Raw genomic sequence first — 18,825 nt, 5'->3', positions numbered from 1 at the left:
ATCACAGGAAAATAAAAGCTCCCTTCACTTTTATTTTTTTCCATTTATTCGGAAAGGACTGTTTGGGTTAGTCTGATGTTGCACTTTCTACTTTCAGCTTCATCGTTGTGCTAATCATCTCTTCCTCAGTTTTATTAGGTCTTCTATTGAGGGCAAGAATCGTGCAGAGGAAATGGTGTAGCCCTTGCAATTAATAAAATGGTATTAAAATCAGTTTCCACATGAAAGAAATGATAGAATGATCTCCATCAGACTACAGGTCAAGCCATTTAACAAACAGCACAGTGATACAATAATAACAGAAAGACCCAGCAAACCAGAATAGCCCCTCAGCAGTACCTTTAACCTGCTTTGAAGGAGGCCCATGGAATATATGTTAATGACCACTAAGGAATTATAACTGTCCCATCTCCATGTCTTCATAATGCCCACTCTCTTTTTTTTTTTTTTGTTGATTCATTCATCCCAATTTAGTCAACTCCCACTAGCTGCAGACTAAATGTTTCCAGAAAATAGCTCACATGCCCACTTATGCTATACTGATGAGCCCATAAATAGGTGAAACCTGTCATGTCGACAGTTAAAGGGGTTTGAATTATTGGACTTCTTGCATCAATAAACTCTTAAGAAAGTAAATATTTGATGGTTATTTAGAAGCCAAGCAAGTAAAATTTAGGATAAATGGGGTACGGACATAGCTGCTTCTTTAAGGATACACCTGTAAGTTAGGTTGGTTACTGTAATTTCCTATTTCATAGACCTATAGCTGAAAAATGTCAAAGTTTGTTGCATCTGGGAGAATCAAGGAGAATGTGCTAGGAAATCTGGAAGTTATATGATATAGAGAGAGGGCTGTCTGGGTCTGGAGAGGTATGCTGCAAGAGTTTAGGACTTATGAACCATATTTTCAGCAGGAGTGGTACAGCAGGAGGAGAAGAAAGTACAGTTTTGTACCTACCATAAATCTAGATGTTCGAGTGTTCACACCGCTGCAGTCATCACACTTGGGTTATCCTGCTGTCAGGTGGTCCCACAGTCGGCCAGAGTTCCAAAGTCTTGGTCCGGCGTTGGTTGCTGTCACTTCTTCCCTGATGTCAGTGCGCCAGGGGTATATAATAAGCATCCAACGCCATTTTCTTTAGTTTTTCTTGCCCCAGATGTCAGGTGCCCCCAAGTAGGTAGGCAATACATATTGCTAATCAAAAATATACATATAAAATATAAACAATACCTTCAGTTACCAGCAAATACACCCCAAAGGTTGTATAGGATATAAAGGTATAGATAAGGCCAGTTAGTTCAGAGGGGATGGAGTGAGGGTAATCTGGACTGCAGCAGTGTGAACACTCGAACATCTACATTTATGGCAGGTACAAAACTGTACTATGTTCATCGTGTTACACTGCTGCAGTCATCACACCTGGGAGAATCCCAAAGCTAAGGTTGGGTGGCTGGTCTATAAAGAGTTAGGATTGGCTATGAGTCCCTGCAGAACTGCAGTGGCAAATCCTGCTCTGGATTTAGAGTAAAGAGGCAGGTGGTAATGCTTGGTAAAGGTGTGCACTGAACTCCAAGTTGCAGCCTCCAAAATTTCCTTGGTAGGTACTCCTCTGAGAAAGGCTGTTGAAGTGGCTGTTGCCCTGGTGGAATGTGGCCTAATGTTATTAGGGACTGATTTTCCATGCTGTGTGTAGCAGTACCGAATCCTATCCATTTGGATATAGTCTGCTTTCAGATAGCCTTGCCCTGTGATCCTGCAGCATATGCTACAAACAGTTGTTCAGTTTTCCTGAAAGCTTTTGTTTTGTCCAAGTAGGAGCATAGCTGCCTGTATATGTCCAAAGAATGCAGAAGTTGCTCCCCTTTATTCTTGGGGTTTGGATAAAAATTTGGCAAATGGATGGTTTGGTTAAGAGCCACACTAGATACCACCTTTGGCATAAAGGTAGGGTTTGTCCTTAAAGATACCCTGTACTGGTGAAAAATTATAAAAGGTTCCACTGCCATTAATGTCTGTAGCTCTGAGACTCTTTGTGCTGAAGTTACTGCCAGGAGCAGAGCTGTTTTCCATGATAAAAATTTTAGCTTGGCTGTATTGGCTGGCTCAAAAGGTAGTAGGGTCAGTTTTTCCAAAATGAAATTGAGGTCCCAAGATGGTGTTGTTGCTCTCCGGGGCTGTCTTATGTTTTTAGCCCCTCTGAGGTACTGCTTTAGCAAGGGATGAGAGAATAAAGGAAGATCCATTTTGTAATGTGCTGAAATGGCAGAGGCGTGGATCTTAATTGATGAAAAGGATAGGCCTCTGTCCAGCATCTCAGTTAAGTATTGTAAAATCTGAGGAATGTTTGAAACAAGAGGGTCAAGGCTTTGAGCCTGGTTCCAGGCGCAGAATCTCTTCCATTTTTCTGAGTAAGCTTTCCTGGTGCTAGGCCTCCTGGCCTCCAAAATGGCATCCATAACAGCTTTAGAGAGAGGTGTTGCCTGTTTGACTAAAGTATTTGCCATGCAGCCAGATTTAGGGTTTTGAGCTGACCGTGCAGGATCTGATTGTTTTGTTGAGTCAGAAGGTGTGGAATTTGGGGCAAAATCCATGGTGGGCCCTGAGCCAACTTCCTTAAGATAGGGTACCAGTGCTGGGCTGGCCAGTCTGGAGCAATCAGGGTCATCTGTGGTTTTTCTTGTCGGGCTTTTAGGAGTACTTTTGAAAGGAGAGGCAGTGGTGGGAAGGCATAAACTTTTAGGTTTTTCCAGCTGAACAGAAGAGCATCCACTTTCCATGCTTGTTTGTGATAAGTCCTTGTGCAGAATTTTTGTAGCTGGCAATTCGGTGGGGAGGCAAAAAGATCTATGTCTGGGCATCCCCATTTTTGCATTATCATGCTGAAGATTTGTGGATTCAATTTCCATTCATGAGAGTCCATGATATTTCTGCTTAGGTTGTCTGCCAGAGTATTTTTCTTTCCTGGTAGGAAATGTGCTTGCAGGTGAACTTGGTACCTTAGAGCTGTGTTCCACAAGGTCATGGCTTGCCTGTATAGGGGATAAGAATGAGTGCCCCCTTGCTTGTTTATGTACCACATTACTGTGGTGTTATCTGTCTTTAGTAATAGTTATCCTGGATGTAGAAGGTCCTTGAAAGCTGTTAGGGCATTTTGAACAGCCAACATCTCTTTTTGATTGCTGTGAAGATGCATTTGGTCTGTGGTCCACTTGCCCTGAATGCATTTTCCTGCCATGTGTGCTCCCCAGGTGTAATCCGAAGCATCTGTTGTTAGAGTTTGCCTGGCTGTGGGTTGGGTAAAAGGCTGACCCTTGTTTAGGTGACATGCCTGTGCCCACCATCGAAACTCATGTTGTAGGCAGGGAATCATTGGTATTACTGCTTCTAAACTGTGAGAGTGTTGAGTCCAAACACTTTTTAGGTACCATTGTAATTTCCTCATATGCAATCTGGCATATGGTATTAGTAGTATGCAGGATGCCATGAATCCCAGGGCCTGCAGAATTTTTCTTGCAGGGAGATGGGACTTTTTTGCCAGTAAGTGAAATATTGAGTTAGTTGAACTTGTTTGTCTGGCGTGAGGTAAGCCATCTGGGCCGTTGCATTTAAGCTTGCACCCAGGAATATAATCTGTTGTGAGGGCACTAGTTTTGACTTCTTTTCATTTACTGTGTACCCTAGAGAAATTAGCAACTTTTTCACAAATGCCAGATGCTGTAGAAGAATGTCCTTTGTCTCTGCTTGAATGAGGAAGTCGTCAAGGTATGGATATATTTGAATTCCTTTTTGTCTGCAAAATGCAATTACCAGTGCCAGGCACTTTGTGAAGATCCTGGGCGCAGTAGATAAGCCAAAGGGCAGTGCAGAGAATTGGTAGTGCATTGTACCAGCTTTGAATCTGAGGTATCTTCTGCAATTTTCTCTGATAGGTACATGCAGGTATGCCTCTTTGAGATCCAGAGTAACAAACCAAGCCTTCTTGCCCAGCATGAGCAGAAGCTGCTGTAATGTCAACATTTTGAATTTTGGAATATCCAGGTAAGTATTTAGAATTGAAAGGTCTAGTATAGGCCTCCAGGCCTTGTCCTTTCTGGGGACCAGGAAGAGCCTTGAGTAAAATCCTTGTACTTGTTCCTGTTGTGGCACTTTTTGAATAGCTCTCATGTCCATGAGGGCTGAAATTTGTTTTGTGCATCTGCCCATTGATTTGGTGGCAGGTCTGGCATTCCTTTTAGCCTTGGTAAAGTATGAAAGTGGAATCTGTAACCTTGAGACACAATATTCAGAACCCATTTGTCTTGGGTGATTGTTTGCCAGTTTTGAGAAAAAAGTGCTAGTTTTCCCCCTAAGGGGGCTTCCAAAAGAGACGTGCTTGGCGTACGAAGAGGAAAGTCATTGTGACTGCTTTCTGTAAGGTTGAGACTTGCCCTCACCTCCTTTTGGGGTTGAGGTGCCCCACTGTTGTTGTCTGTTTGAGCCTTGGGGTTGAGATCTGCCTCTTGGGTGTCTGTATCTGCCTCTCTGTGGCCTGTCTGACACTGGAAAGGGCCAATTCTTTGTTGGCCAATTTCTGCTAAACCGAGGTGGCTGTACCTGTAAGAAATCCTTGACTGTTTGCATAGATTTAGCTTTATCCTCCATTTTCTTTAACACCTCTTCTGCCTTAACACCAAACAATGTATCATGCTGTAAAGGAGCATCCAATAATTTTGCCTTAACATGAACAGGTAAACTCTGTTCTTTTAACCAAGCATGTCTTCGAATAACAGAACCTGTAACTGCGGCTCTACAAGAGGCCTCTAAAGAATCAAAACCACATTGCAGAGTATGTTTTCCCACCTGTTCAACTGCATGCAATAAATCCTGCATTTCTTTATAATATGGAGCTTCTGAGCTTGCAAGCATTTTCTGTTTTAACTGAGCCATTAAATATTGTTGGTACTTAAGCATGTGAAACTGGCAATTTAAAGCTCTTACTGCTAACGTTGCAGACGTGTATACTTTTTTCCCCCATCTATCCAAAGCTCTGGAATCTCTGTCAGAGGGTACTGGATTTTTTGCAATGGAAGCCTTAGCCCCTTTTGGACCCTGGGAAATAGTTTCTGGATCAGCAGAAGGGTTTTTGTAAAGAAACTTATGAGAGTCAGGGACTCTATAATACCTATCTGGCTTGGCTGGAGCAGGGAGCAAAGAGTCAGGAGATAAGCTGGATTCAGAGAACACATCATCCACAATATCTAGCACAGGCGGAATAGCCAGGGGCCTGTGCTGAGGCAATAAGAGGAAATCCCTGAGCCTTTTCTTGGATTCTGAGTAATCCTGACTTTCCCAATGGAAATGCTCCCTCATGGTATGTAAAGTTTCCCCAAAAGAATAATCCTCAGGAGGAGAGGCTGAAGGGATAGATTATTCAGCATCAGAGTCCTCATAGGGGGGTAGAGAGTATCCCTGGTCTGAAGAGGAATCAGAGAAAATGGAAACCCGATCAGAGGAGTCATAGTCTGTATCCTGCCTAGGCCTTTTCTCAGGAGGGGGATGGGAACCCCTGATTAGAGTAATGAGGTCTTCGGCCATTTTAAGCATCTGTTTCTTAGGCATGGAGGACTGTCCAGGGGAATGCTGTACTTGTTTCTTTTTCTTTAATGGTACCTTTGTCTTGGCTGTTGTTTTAATGGTAAGATGTGACGGTCTGAAAACACCCACAGAAGCCGATGCCTGCTCAGCAGCTCCAGACCCATCTGAGGGATTAGTTTCCGTAGGCCCAATACTTTGAGTTTCCAGAGGCCTAGATGTCTCCATGTGGGAGTCAGAAGCGACCTGTGGCTCTGAGGTAGCGGGTGTCAGAGGCTGTGAAAGCGCCACACTGAGAACCGGCAAACCGGCGACTGGCCTAGCAGAGGTTTCGTCATCGGTTTTGGACCTCGGATGCCTGTCTTTATCCTTGTCTTTGCGTTTTTTCGGTATTGAAGCCATCGGCTGATCCGACGGCATGGTATAATTGAATCTTCGGCCAAAGTAGTGTAAAGCAAAATCAAAACATCTTTTTATAGTACGTTTATTAAATCTAGCACAAAACCGACAGCTAGTGACGTCGTGATCAGGGCCTAGGCATGGAATACAGTAAGAGTGGAAGTCCTTATGAGGTATTTGCTTCCCACAAGAAATACAATTATTAACTTTTTCTGACATCGGTCTGAGGCAAGAAAAAGGTTTGCCCAATGGGGTACTTAGCTTTATTGAAGACTTCGGATCTGAAATTCGACTTCAAAATTCTCAGGAGTCAGCCGACCGGCACTTGCGAACTGCTTCTGCTTTGGGCACTGCGTGGCAAGAAAGACTAAAGAAAATGGCACCAGATGCTTATTATATACCCCTGGTGCACTGACGTCAGGGAAGAAGTGGCAGCAACTGACGCCGGACCAAGACTTTTGAACTCTGGCTGACTGCAGGACTGCCTGACGGCAGGATAACCCAAGTGTGATGACTGCAGCAGTGTAACATGATGAACATCAGCCAGTTCATAATCCTGAAAGTTTAGCTCTGCGAATTATGGCCAGTAACTGGAGCTGTGTGGTAAAATAATTGCCTTTAAACAGACTTCAGTGGGAAGAGTCCTGTTTATTTTAACTACTCTTTTAATTAGCATTGCATTTACTACAGAGGTAAAATACTTTGTGATGAACTCTTGAAAGCTGTGAAGCTCTGCCTATTTAACCTCCAACTGTATTGCTCTGCCTGCATGCTAGTACTGGTACAAACCACATTACTGCTCTTATCCTGACATTTGCATTAAAGCTTGGAAGAGTACTTATGAAAGATGTTGCTGTTATTTTGTTCTTCTTAAGTGGATTTTGAAGTCTGTTGGATGAAGACTCAACAAAAAGGTATAATAGGTATACACTCATTTTTTTTTTTTTAAACTGCCTAGTGTAAGATCATAGGTTAAAGAGAAATAAACTGTTTTTGGAATGTCTGTGTTGCTATCAGAAAGACTTTTTGTTTGTAATTATATCACACCCATTAGTAACGTGGAGTTTTCATATAACACAACCTTAGCATTTGCATGTTTCCTCTATATTTCTCACATATCTTTACAGTTTGCTAGCTATTTTTGTGATATCTTGCATTCCCTTACCTCCCTACTTCATTTCAGATTTGGCATGTGGTCTGTATGTACTCTTTTTATCATACTTTTTTCTCATTTTTTAAATAGCTATTATACTGTTCTCACTTTTGACATAAGTGCATGATGTGTTACTTATGCTGGCATTTTTCATTTTTCCATATTAAATACTTTTGAGCTACCAGAGCAGTTCATATTTATATGTTTGCTGATGTTTATTTATTTATTTATTTATTTTTGCTCATACTGGTTAATAAAGTATTGTAAAAAAAAGACCTTTCTACCATGTGCTTATGTTAATACTATAAAAGTAACTTGCTTTCTAACCCATCCTGTTATAGAAGGGAAAGTAAAGAGAGAGAAAGCAAGAGAGACACAGAAAGAGAGAGAGAGAGGGAGAGAGAGAAAGAGAAACAGCAAACCCTTTTCTTCATCTACACTTATCAGCAGGTGAAAATTAAAAGTCTATCACTGGTAATTTTCGTATCGCCATGAGTGGAGAAGATACTTGTATATGATGAACTTTATTTAATGTAGCCTGTTACTAAAATTGAAGCACTTGTAAATAACTGTTTATAGAAAGACCCAAGAGTAGTGTCAACATCACATGCAAGAACCAGCCATAGTAAAGTTATCCTGTTTTCCTCCTGTGTCTGTAGAGACCAATACTATTTTATTTTAATTTCCCTGTTGTAAACTTCAGTTTAAGCCTAAGTTAACCACATCAACTTTTGTAAGCTATAAAAAGAGGCAGGAGGAATTACATGCTTTCATTACAGATTTATGAAGCAGTTATATGAGTGGATTAGAGATTATGTATGTTGGGGCGGCCATGGTTGTGCAGTAGTTAGCGTTGTCACCTCACAGCAAGAGGTTCTCTGGTTTGATCCTCAGCTGGGATGCCTTCTGTGCAGAGTCTGCATGTCCTCCTTGTGGTCGCATGGGTTTCTTCCATGTGCTCCAGTTTCCTCTCACATCCTAAAGACATGCTGTAGGTGGATTGGACACTCTAAATTGTCCCTAGGCATGTGTGTGTGCCTTCTGTGGAAGATTGGGCACTGGGCTGGCAACTTGACACTGTAAAAACTCTACTGCCAATCATGAGCAGACCAGTGATCTGCTGTGGCGACCCCTAACTGGGAAAAAGCCGAAAGAAGAGATTATGTATGTTGTGCCATGGTTTTGTTGATAGAAAATAACCACTGATTGTACAACATGGAATTTTACTATGTGGCATCACAATAGTTATTCTGTTCAAGCTGCATACAAAAAGGTGAATTTTATATATAACTGACATTCAGGGACAGTACCTTGCCAAAAGATTTATGTGCCTTAGCATGGATCATAATAGTGAAAGCCTGCAATTGTCTGAACTATAATAATTAGAACACTGTTTTGAAAAGCACTACTTTTTCTCTGAATTCACTGAAGAAGGAAGAACAAACATTTGCTTGATATTTGTGCAAAACCCAAGTTACTTGTCTTTTTCCAAGGAAATGCGATCTTAGAGGTAATTATAGTAAATAGAAGTGCCTCATTATACGATATGGATACTTGGTCTTTGAGAAATGGTGAAGTGGACCAGGAACTTAACTTTTGACAGGAGGTAGTCACAGCTGTAGATCAGGGGACAGGCTGAATAGAGCACACGTAAGCAATACAAATTAGTTTTTCAACAAGAACTGCTGGAGTGCTGAACAAAAAACAGAACTTGCAGCATTGCCAGCATAAGGTCAAGAGCAGGCTATCCAATCAAGAAACAGAAAGAGAGACCCAATAAACTAAGAGCTTTAATAAATATTATTTATTTATTTTACATTTGTTTACCGGGATAATCCGACTGGACACATGTCCATTTTCAGTGGAGGCCCGGGGAGAAAATCTCCAAATAGACAATATTACATAGGTTACACAAGATGTTAGATAACACTAGAAAATCTAGGACAGCGTATTTTGTACAGGGGATTAGTAATGTTCCCACACAGGGACTCACAAATTCTCATGGTCTGACACAATTTTAAGCAAAAAGACATCAAGAAATGGAAACATAACTTGGTTTGGAAACAAAGCTTGGTTAAGTAATTACATGGTACGATATTTACAGCTTATGCTTTCAGTTTATAACTTAATCAGGGCTGATGCATGGGCAAAGCCAGTTCACTTTGAGATGCTGTTTGTGGTATTCTTTGAAGAGACTTATGGAAGATTGAAGGGTTATATGATTTGGCAATGAATTCCAGGTTTTGCCAACAAAGGCAAACAGTGATCCACCAGCAGAGTTATTAGCTTTGTGGGGATGGACTAGTAGTTTGTTGGCTGGTCATAGGGATCTCAAGTTGCTATATGGCTTAATAATATTTGTAAGTGAGGGGGTATCCTCAGGGTGGTATAGGATTTTGTACGCTATTAGGAGTTGATTGAACTGAATTAAGCTGGGTAGTTCTAGCCACTCTAGTTGTTTCAGGTCCTGGCAATGATGGGTTCTATAGGTGGAGCCAGTAGCAAATCTGGCAATGTGGTTGTAGCTATGGGAGAGCTTAGTTATTTCCGATTTTTTAAGGTTTAAGAGTACAGGTGAGGCATACATAAGAGTAGAGAGTAGGTGTGATCGGGTGATTGCAGTTCTAGCCAGTGAAGTTAAAAATGTCTTGTTTCTATACAGTGATCTGAGCTTCTTATTTATGGTCTGTATGGTTTTGTTGACCTGTAGGTCAAATTTAAGATCATTAAAAAATCCTGAAGAAGAGCAAGGAGTATCAGTTCCCGTGGAGCAGCGAACAGGTCACAAACTAATCTCCAGTAAAATGCATTGGCAACTTCTGTTCAGACTGCATAATACACAAAGTGCTTCAGCTGCTAGAGTTATTGTATTTAGGAAAAAAAAATAGACAGCGAGGATGCCTACCATTAGTTAGAAAGAACAGAATATTATCTCCCCTAGCTGGGGCATTATAGTTAATCAGGCAGGGTAATCCAGCAGAGGAGAAATGTGCATTCCCAGTAGGGAGGTGACTACAGTACAGAAAGCAAAATTAGGTTTAAGTAGAAGGGGATAAAGAATTCAGGAAAGTGTGAAGACAGATGAGTAGAGATGAGAAATGAGAGAGAACTGAGTTAGGTGTTTAGAGTGTGAGGCAGTGGTACCACTGAGGGGAATTATCTAAGGCTATGCTGGAGGCCAAGGAAAATGCAGACACAGGTATGTGAACTGAATCAGTGACAAGGCACACTGAAAGGCATGACAAAAAGTGGTGATGCAGATGATGATAAGGGTAGCAGGTGGGATGGAAAGGGTAGAGAATGGAAAGAGATGGGCAGGAGTGAAAAAGAATGAAGACAGGGAACATATGGAGGGATGTGTGCACAGATGAATAGATAGGATGAACTTATGGATGAGAATCACTAAACATGGGCTGTGGTAGGTGTGGAATATGAAAAAGGAGGAGGCCTGGGTGCAGGGTAGGAAGAGGAGCTTTAAGAAGACCAGGCTAGAAGAAGAACAGGATATGACATCACAAATGGAGCAGCATCAAAAAAGTGATTATATGATCATAGAGTCTTGAGGAAGAAGACAGAATGGGTAGGTATTAAGGGTCTATGTTAAATGAACGAATGATCAAAATGTCGAGTACAACATACTTTACATTTGATCACTCGTTCATTTAATCGGACACTCCAAATACAGAAATTTGGAGTTCCGAAATGTTTTGGTCGGCCATCCTAGTCAGTGTAGCATGTGATGTAGACATGCTACACTGTTCAGAATGGCTACATCACAGGCTGCTGTGTTTAATATACCAACTCCGAGATCACTGTACATTGGGGAAAGTGCAATTTCCCGGTAATCACAACAAGCGATTACCAGGAAATTGCCCTTTCCCCGATGTATAGCGATCTTGAAGTCAGTATATTTAGTTACGGGGGTGGGGGGCACAGCCCCCCACATCGGGGTGTGTGGGGGCGAAGCCCCCAACTTTATTTTAAAAGTAGGTGTGTTAGTGTTTGAATGATGTGAGTGTGTAGGGGTTTGTATGCATTGGTTGTATGTGTGTGTTTTGTATATTAGTGTAGGGGGGAGGTGTGGGACAAACACAACTTTCGATTTTGTTTGGGTTTGAGGCTTTGAACTTACAATCATAGTGTGTCGAGTATGTTGTACTCAACATTATGATCGTTCGTTCATTTAACATAGACCCGTTAGTAATAATGGTGATACTGACCTGTGCTGGAACAGCTGATGAAAAAGGAGGATGGCTGCAAAACACCTAACGAAGGAAATTAATGAAAGTAAGAGGGAAGAAGGCAGGAGCAAAAGGGAGAAAAGAAAGTTTAGTTAAATGAAATTAGGGAAAAAACTATTAGTATCTGTGGAAAAAGTGTTTGAGATTCTGGAAGGGTTATCATTACTTGAGTAATTTGATTTGGCAGTACAGAAGAATAACAGATTTGCATACAAGCAGTGAGGTTTTATAATTGAATATTGCAATCCCAAGCATTAGCTCACACAATGTGAATAAATGAATATCAGTGCAGAACAGACAATAGTAGTCACAAAAATGTCACTGTCTGAGGATTTTGGGGTTTTCTACTATGATATTAACAGACTTGGAAGTATAGCATCAGAACAAGCCATATTTATTTATTTTATGTATTTCTAGTTTGATATCTAGGGATGTCCAATGGGCTCAGGGAGCCCGTTTTCAGTGGAGGCCTGGGAGAAAAGATCCATGTTACAAAGTTTAGATGCAGATACAATATAGAAAAGAGGATCAATTTACAATTATGTTTCATGCTAGAGACCAGGTGTAATTTCTTAGGTACATGCTACCTTTAGGTACAGACACAATACTATTAATGAACAATTTACAGTTATATTTCATGTTAGAGAGCAAATATAGATTCTTAGGTACATGGTACGAATTTGATATTTACAATATGTACATGTGTGTGGTAGCCTATAGATCATAGCTAGAGAGGCTAGTAATCATAGCTGGAGAGGGATTTAGAGGTGGAGAGAGAATTAAAGGACTAGGTGGGGAGAATGCAGTTGCATTTTCTGTTAGAGTAAAGGTAGGAATGTAACTGAGATTTAAAGTTTTCAAAGTTTGCACAGGTCCTTAGAGAGGAAGGAAGAGAATTCCATTTTTTTGCTAATGAAAAGGATAGCAGGAGTTGACCAGCAAGGCGACTGGGTTTTTGGACAAAGATTAGGTTTTGGTGAGTAGATCTGAGAGTTCTCTGAGAGGTCCAATGGATTCTGGAGTGATTTTATCTAAGGCAATTCAAGTTGTGACATGGTTTGTCACAAAGGGCAGGTTACACATACACCTAGGTTTTGACATATGCACCAATGACATTCAGAAAGGGTCACTTAGTAGGCAGTAGAAAGGTCCTGGGAGTTAGATACATGATGCAGTGAGCTACACAGCTTTTCAGTATTCTCAAATGAATTAAAGTATTAGAAACTACAGAGACAGGATAAAGCAATGGGGGTTGGTAGTAAGGATATATCTTAGTCAGAGGCTGTACCCAGATCTGAAGAAACAAGAAAGTGACCTTTTTGAACAGGTTGTATCTCAGGCATTGCAGAGATACATATTTGAAAGATTGTTTCAAAACATATATAAAACTATCAGTATTATAATATGATATGGAAGGGGTGGGATATGGTTGTCATCTGTCTCATTTGAAATGGAGCAATCAATTAATGACTTGCTGCGGTGGTGGTGTTGCGGTAGCATAGTCGCCTCACAGTTAGACATTGCCCGTTTGATTCTCAGTTAGAGCGTCTTCTGTGTGGCGACATGCATGAATGGGCATTCCTTCATTGAAGGTTGTGCGTTAGGCCCGGCAAAGCAGCACGTAAAACTCTACTGCCAATCATTAGCGGACCGGAGCTCCGCTGTGGCGACCCCTAACCGGGAAAAGCTGAAAGACACAAACACAATTAATTGTAAGCAGAAAAAGAAATGTCCAGGCTGACCAGTATTACTATAAAGTCATGGACATCTCCTTTGAAGTTCATGGGTAATACAGGTGATATTATGATTTACTATTATGAATGCAGCCTGGCATATTAATGTTAATGTTGCAACATTGTACTCCTAGTTAGGTCAGTGGTAACTGTGATTTTTCAAAATTCAGTGTGGCAGACCTTGCCTGCAGTTGTAGGCCATTGGTGTGCTGTTTGCTCTCAGTTAGACCCAGTCCTCAAATTTTTTACAGTGGTTGGCTGAGGCTCAGTGGGGGAAGTACCAGAGTCAGGACAATCATTATATCAGCTGCTAGTTTAGCATGTTAGGACTTAGAAACTCTGAATATTTCTGACTAAAAATATAGTCTGTTGCATATTTTTTTCAGTAAAAGATCTGTGGCACTAGTTCAACTTCCTTCCTTGCCCTACTAATACCATCTGATATATTTTATCTTCAGCCTCCTATTGACCTGTTTTTAAACTGAGCTATGATTTTCCACTGATCTTTTCAAGCAGCGTGACTTCCTTTTCTTTATAAAGGCATTAGAACTGTGGGCAGTACACCAGCTTTTGTCTGCCAGGAAATTTATACATGATAATGTAACCTCTCTGTGTTTCAAGTTTAGCCCCTTATGGATACAATCATGCTATCAATGTTAAGCATTAGAAATGTTGGGACCTGCTAGAATAAGTCTAAAAACATGGAGACTGAATGGTCAAAAAAACAGGCTTGCAAATACCAAGTTCGATTTGGCCTTTTTCCAGAATATTCCATTTTCTCCATGGTATGACCATCTCAGAGTTGGTATGTATAAGTTCCAGAAGTGTGATGGGCTTGCTAAATACATTGGGATGCAAGGGGGCTTGTATCCCCTGCAAAAAAAAAAAGAAGTTTAAAGTAGAGCGTGAAGTCAATATTCACTCTTATCCTGAGTAATCATTGTTTTCTTTTTGGGGGGGGGGTCTGTCAGCCAGTAGCGTAGCTAGTGCAGAGCAAGATAGTGTTGGTGTGGCTTGGTCAGCTGATCTTGATTTCTTTTTAATGTAATACTAGCTTTTAAAAGCCAGTATTACATTTGCAGTTAAACCTGAGCACAGTAGCACTCCATATGTGGTCTAAACTGTAGCAACTGCTTCCTACATTTTAGCATACAGTTTGTTACTGTTTAAAAGTAAAAAAAAATATTTTTTTTATTCTAAAACATAAGAGCTGTAGCGCTCTGTGCAGGCAGGATATACATTGTAGCAACTGTTTACTACACTTGTAGCAAGCAGTTTGCTATATTTTAAAAAGGAAATTATTATTATTTTTAATTAAAACATGACTGCTGAAGTGCTCTGAGCAGTCATGTATAAACCATAGCAACAATGTATAAACCAAAAAAGAGCATTAACTACAGAGACTCTGACAAAGTTCCAAACCTCAGGGTTAAATGAACACTACAAAAATACTAAAAACATAATGAGTGTTTTCATTTTAATAATTAAAACTTCCTCAGATTAAAAAGTGCTACAGCCATGTTGTTTAAAACCATGAGTTCTTTCATCACATGACAGCCAAGCCTCCAACATAAATACACATTTATAGTGATAAATATATTTACAAATACACTGAAAGTTATGCAGGTTCTTAAAACATTTAGTAAAATGAAAACCAGCTACAAAGTAAAATAAAGGTAATCATGTCTGCCATGCATTCAATAATAGTGAACAACTTCTTGCGATATGATCATTTAACCCTGGCCAACAATTAGCATTAAGTTTTAGTTGCCAGAGTAACTCATATCTTTCTAAAAACAGTTGCCATGGACCACAGGGCTACAATGGTTTACTGAATACCTGGTGGACCATGGTGGACCTCAATTTCAAGTCAAGACTTTTGGGACACTACCAGAAATAATGTTGAAGAATAACTTTTTTTATTTTTGAACATGAGTATTTTATGGAGCTTACAGGAGTGGCTATGGGTTCACCATGTGGGAGACGTTTTGCCAACATTGTTATGACAAAATGGGAAGACATGTTTCACTTTAACTCTGACTACATCCAGTTATGTGATCTGTATAGCCATTATTTGGATGGTATTTTTTTTAGTTTGGAATGGTGACTAAGCTAAATTTAAAGAATTCGTCAACTAGCTAAAGTGATTTATGAGGTTATAAACAAGTGGAAAAGGTTTTTGTATCCATTATACAGCATAGTTCATGCCCTAGTGGTAAATGATAATCAAGGGCCTGCTACTAACAATGATGAGTCTGCACTTGTCAACAGTCCCTACCCAGTACCACAGAATATAATAGCTATTTTATTACACAATACAATGCCAATAGTTCTCTGATTCAGAAAATACTTGATAAGAATTTTGACATTTTAAGAGATGACAAGAATATTTTTGAAAGAGTGGGTGAGAAACCTAGACTAGTTTAATCTCCCTAATCTTCTAATGGAATTTAAACACTATATTAGAAAACTGAATTTTAACCTTATGTTTGACAGGACTTCAGATCCACTGGATCCACTATGAATATCTAGTACTTTTTACCCACCTATTCATTCAGTTATTTCCTGTTTTGAAAAAAATATATGAGTTGGATTTTCATGCTGCCCTTAAAAACTCAACAAGAGACCTACATCTTGACAACATGCTTCCACATGAAAAACAACTCCAGAAAGACCTGAGCAATCATGATCTAAGGCTTATGAAACTGGACAAAGGAGGGTCCCCTGTCATTATGGACCAGGCCAACTACATTGCTAAAATGTGTCACCTATTAACTATTGGTTCCCGTACAAAAGTCTCACTCAACGGACTCAATATTGCCTACAAGAAAGTTAAGGACATATTAAATGATCTGTTTATTGACCCTGAGATTGATGTACATGAGTTTAATTTTTTGAACATTTCATTCCACAGTAATCCAACAATATTCGGAATTCCAAAAATTAATAAAAGCATCTATGAACTCTCAATGAGACCTATACTGGATACTAGGGGGTCCATCACCAATCCATGTGCCAAACCCCTGGATGAAAAGTTGAAACATCTAGTTTTACTGGAGAGACATATTTGCATAGACTCCTGGAATTTTTTTAACAAAATAAACTCACTTGAATATAATGAAGATTGTTTTTTTTTTTTTTTGTTACAATTGATGTCAAGGATTTGTACACCAGTATTCCCTTTATCACAGGGCTACAATGGTTCACTGAATACATGGTGGACCATGCTACAGCATAATTTCAAGCCAACACTTTGGAGACAAAACTAGAAATAGTGTTGAAGAATATTTTTTTTATTTTTGAACATGAGTATTTTCTGCAGCTTATAGGAGTGGCTATGGGTTCACTGTGTGGGGGATTTCTTGCCAACATTGTTATGACAAAATGGGAAGAGATGTTTCTCTTTAACTCTGACTACATGCAGTTTTGTGATCTGTATACCCATTGCTTGGATGATATTTTTTTTTTGTTTGGAATGGTGACCAAGATAAATTTAAACAATTTTTCAACTATATTAAGCAGTCCACGGGTTTCCTGAAATTCACTTACAAAATAAATGCTATTATTATTCCCTGTCAAAACATTTTACTGATTAAAGCTTCTGAGAACTGTAGGCACAAGTCTAAAATATACCATAAACTGAATTTCACAAATGCATATTTGGATTATTGTAGTTCTCATCCTTCTCATCAAAAGCATGCAATAGTAAAAAGCTAGTTTGTAAGAGATGCATGCATGGTGTCAAATTTTGATGATTTTTTTGGACAAATATGCATTCATGAAGAAAATGTTTTTGGCAAGAGCTTCCCATGTAAGTTTGCCAATGAATTAATGTACAAGGTTCAAAGCATAACAATTGGCAGGTACACCACAGCTTCACACAGTAAACGTATTTATTTGTAAAAATGGACCAGATAAGTGCTTTCAGGTTCCAAAACCAATGCTTCTTCAGATCATAAAAACACAAAATCACAGCTCAGTTTAAAAACAGTTAGATGTTCAATCAGCTATGTTAATTCATCCTTTCATTAAACCAATTTCCTCCCTTTCAATACAGGTTTTAAAGAGACGCAAGCATTAATACCAGGATGTTTATCAGCCTGTAGCCTCAAGATCCATTTAAGTTCTACTGTTTCAGTATAGTTAGTGAGATCACCCCCCCTCCGGTGACCCACATGCACTATTTGTAGTACTCTAAAAACAAATTTATGTCTAACATTTTCTTTAATATGGTTAGCTAGTGCATTGTTCATACTGCAAGTCCTAATCTCTTAAGAATGACTAAAAATTCTGTCTTTTAATCTGTTATTGGTCTTACCAACATATAATCCTGTAAAGGACTTGCATGTGACTAAATAAATCACATTTGCTATACTACAATCTGCATAGAATCTAGGAATAAAAATATATTTAATCTGTGGATGTTTAAACACTTGTTCCTGTGAAATAAAGGTTCTGCAATGCCTGCAGCTGTATGTACCAAGTCTGGCAGATAGAAAGTTACTTGACCTAGTATTACAATTCCCTGTGCACAGTTGTCTTTTCAAGTTTAAACAATTTTTATACATAAAAGAGGGATTGTTCCCAACTAATTCAGCTGTCTTGCTGTCACTTGTAAGTATTCCCCAGTTTTTTCATATACTATCAAAGCCTACATCATTTGTGTACTTCAAATCTGAGTTTACTGACAAAGCTTCTATCCATATGTGCACTAGAAGCAAGTCTAGAGAAGTTTGGGCCAGCAGTGGTTTTTCTATCCTTGACCACCCTCTCCTTATGCTGTACCAAAAGGTCCTTATTATAGCCCCTTTTCAAAAAATGTTGACTCAATGCATCAATGTTTTCATGGAATGCTTTCCCCTGTGTGCATAGCCTAGAGGCTGTCATGTATTGGCTTCTTACTACGTTATGATATATATGCCTGAGGTGCATACTATCAAAGGACAATTAACAATTTTTCCAATATCCCTTTTGGAATAAATTGGTATCTATCTTACCTATTTGGTTAACCATTAATCATACATCCAAAACATCTATCTCTTTCTGTGACATGGACATAGTAAACCTCAAAAATTCAGTGGTATGGTTAATGTAGTGAAGAAAACCATACAAGTCTTCTTGGCCCCCTTCCCACAAGATAAAAACATTGCCCAGAAAATGATGGTAAAATCTAATGTGTGGTCTGTATATATTGTTATTGTCAAGCACAAATTGTTCCTCTCCCATGAGTTCATTACTGCATTTACATATGAATATGCACAGGGGGTGCTCATGGCCACCCCCCATTTTTGTGCATATAAGCAGTCACCATTCAAAAAAACATTATTGTTTAAAACCAAATCCAACAAGCGGCAAACCATATCAACCTGACTGTTTCTGAAATTCCCTCTATTTGTCAACAGTTCTCTAATGGTATCAAGGCCATACTCATTAGAGATGCACATAAATATATTCACTACATCAAGGGTCACAAGAAAAAACCCTGTTATATCACCACAACTCTACAAAAACATGAAGTGGTCAGTTAAAAATTGCTCAGTGACCCTAAGTACAACAGAGACCAAAGCCAACATTGTCTTAAGCTTACTTTCCACATATAAAGAACATGTTTGTGTGACCTATCCTTCCCCTGACGCAATCAAATGTAGGGGTGGTTTAGTCAAAGATTCAATCACATACAGAAAAATCAAACAAGTCACGGTCAATGGAAGTTTCCATAAATAATTC

Source organism: Protopterus annectens, chromosome 12.part0, assembly GCF_019279795.1.
Source record: "Protopterus annectens isolate FY-2018-M chromosome 12.part0, PAN1.0, whole genome shotgun sequence".
In the NCBI taxonomy this organism is placed as follows: domain Eukaryota; kingdom Metazoa; phylum Chordata; order Ceratodontiformes; family Protopteridae; genus Protopterus; species Protopterus annectens.
The sequence above is the reverse complement of the archived record's forward strand: the minus strand, read 5'-3'. Positions refer to the sequence as shown.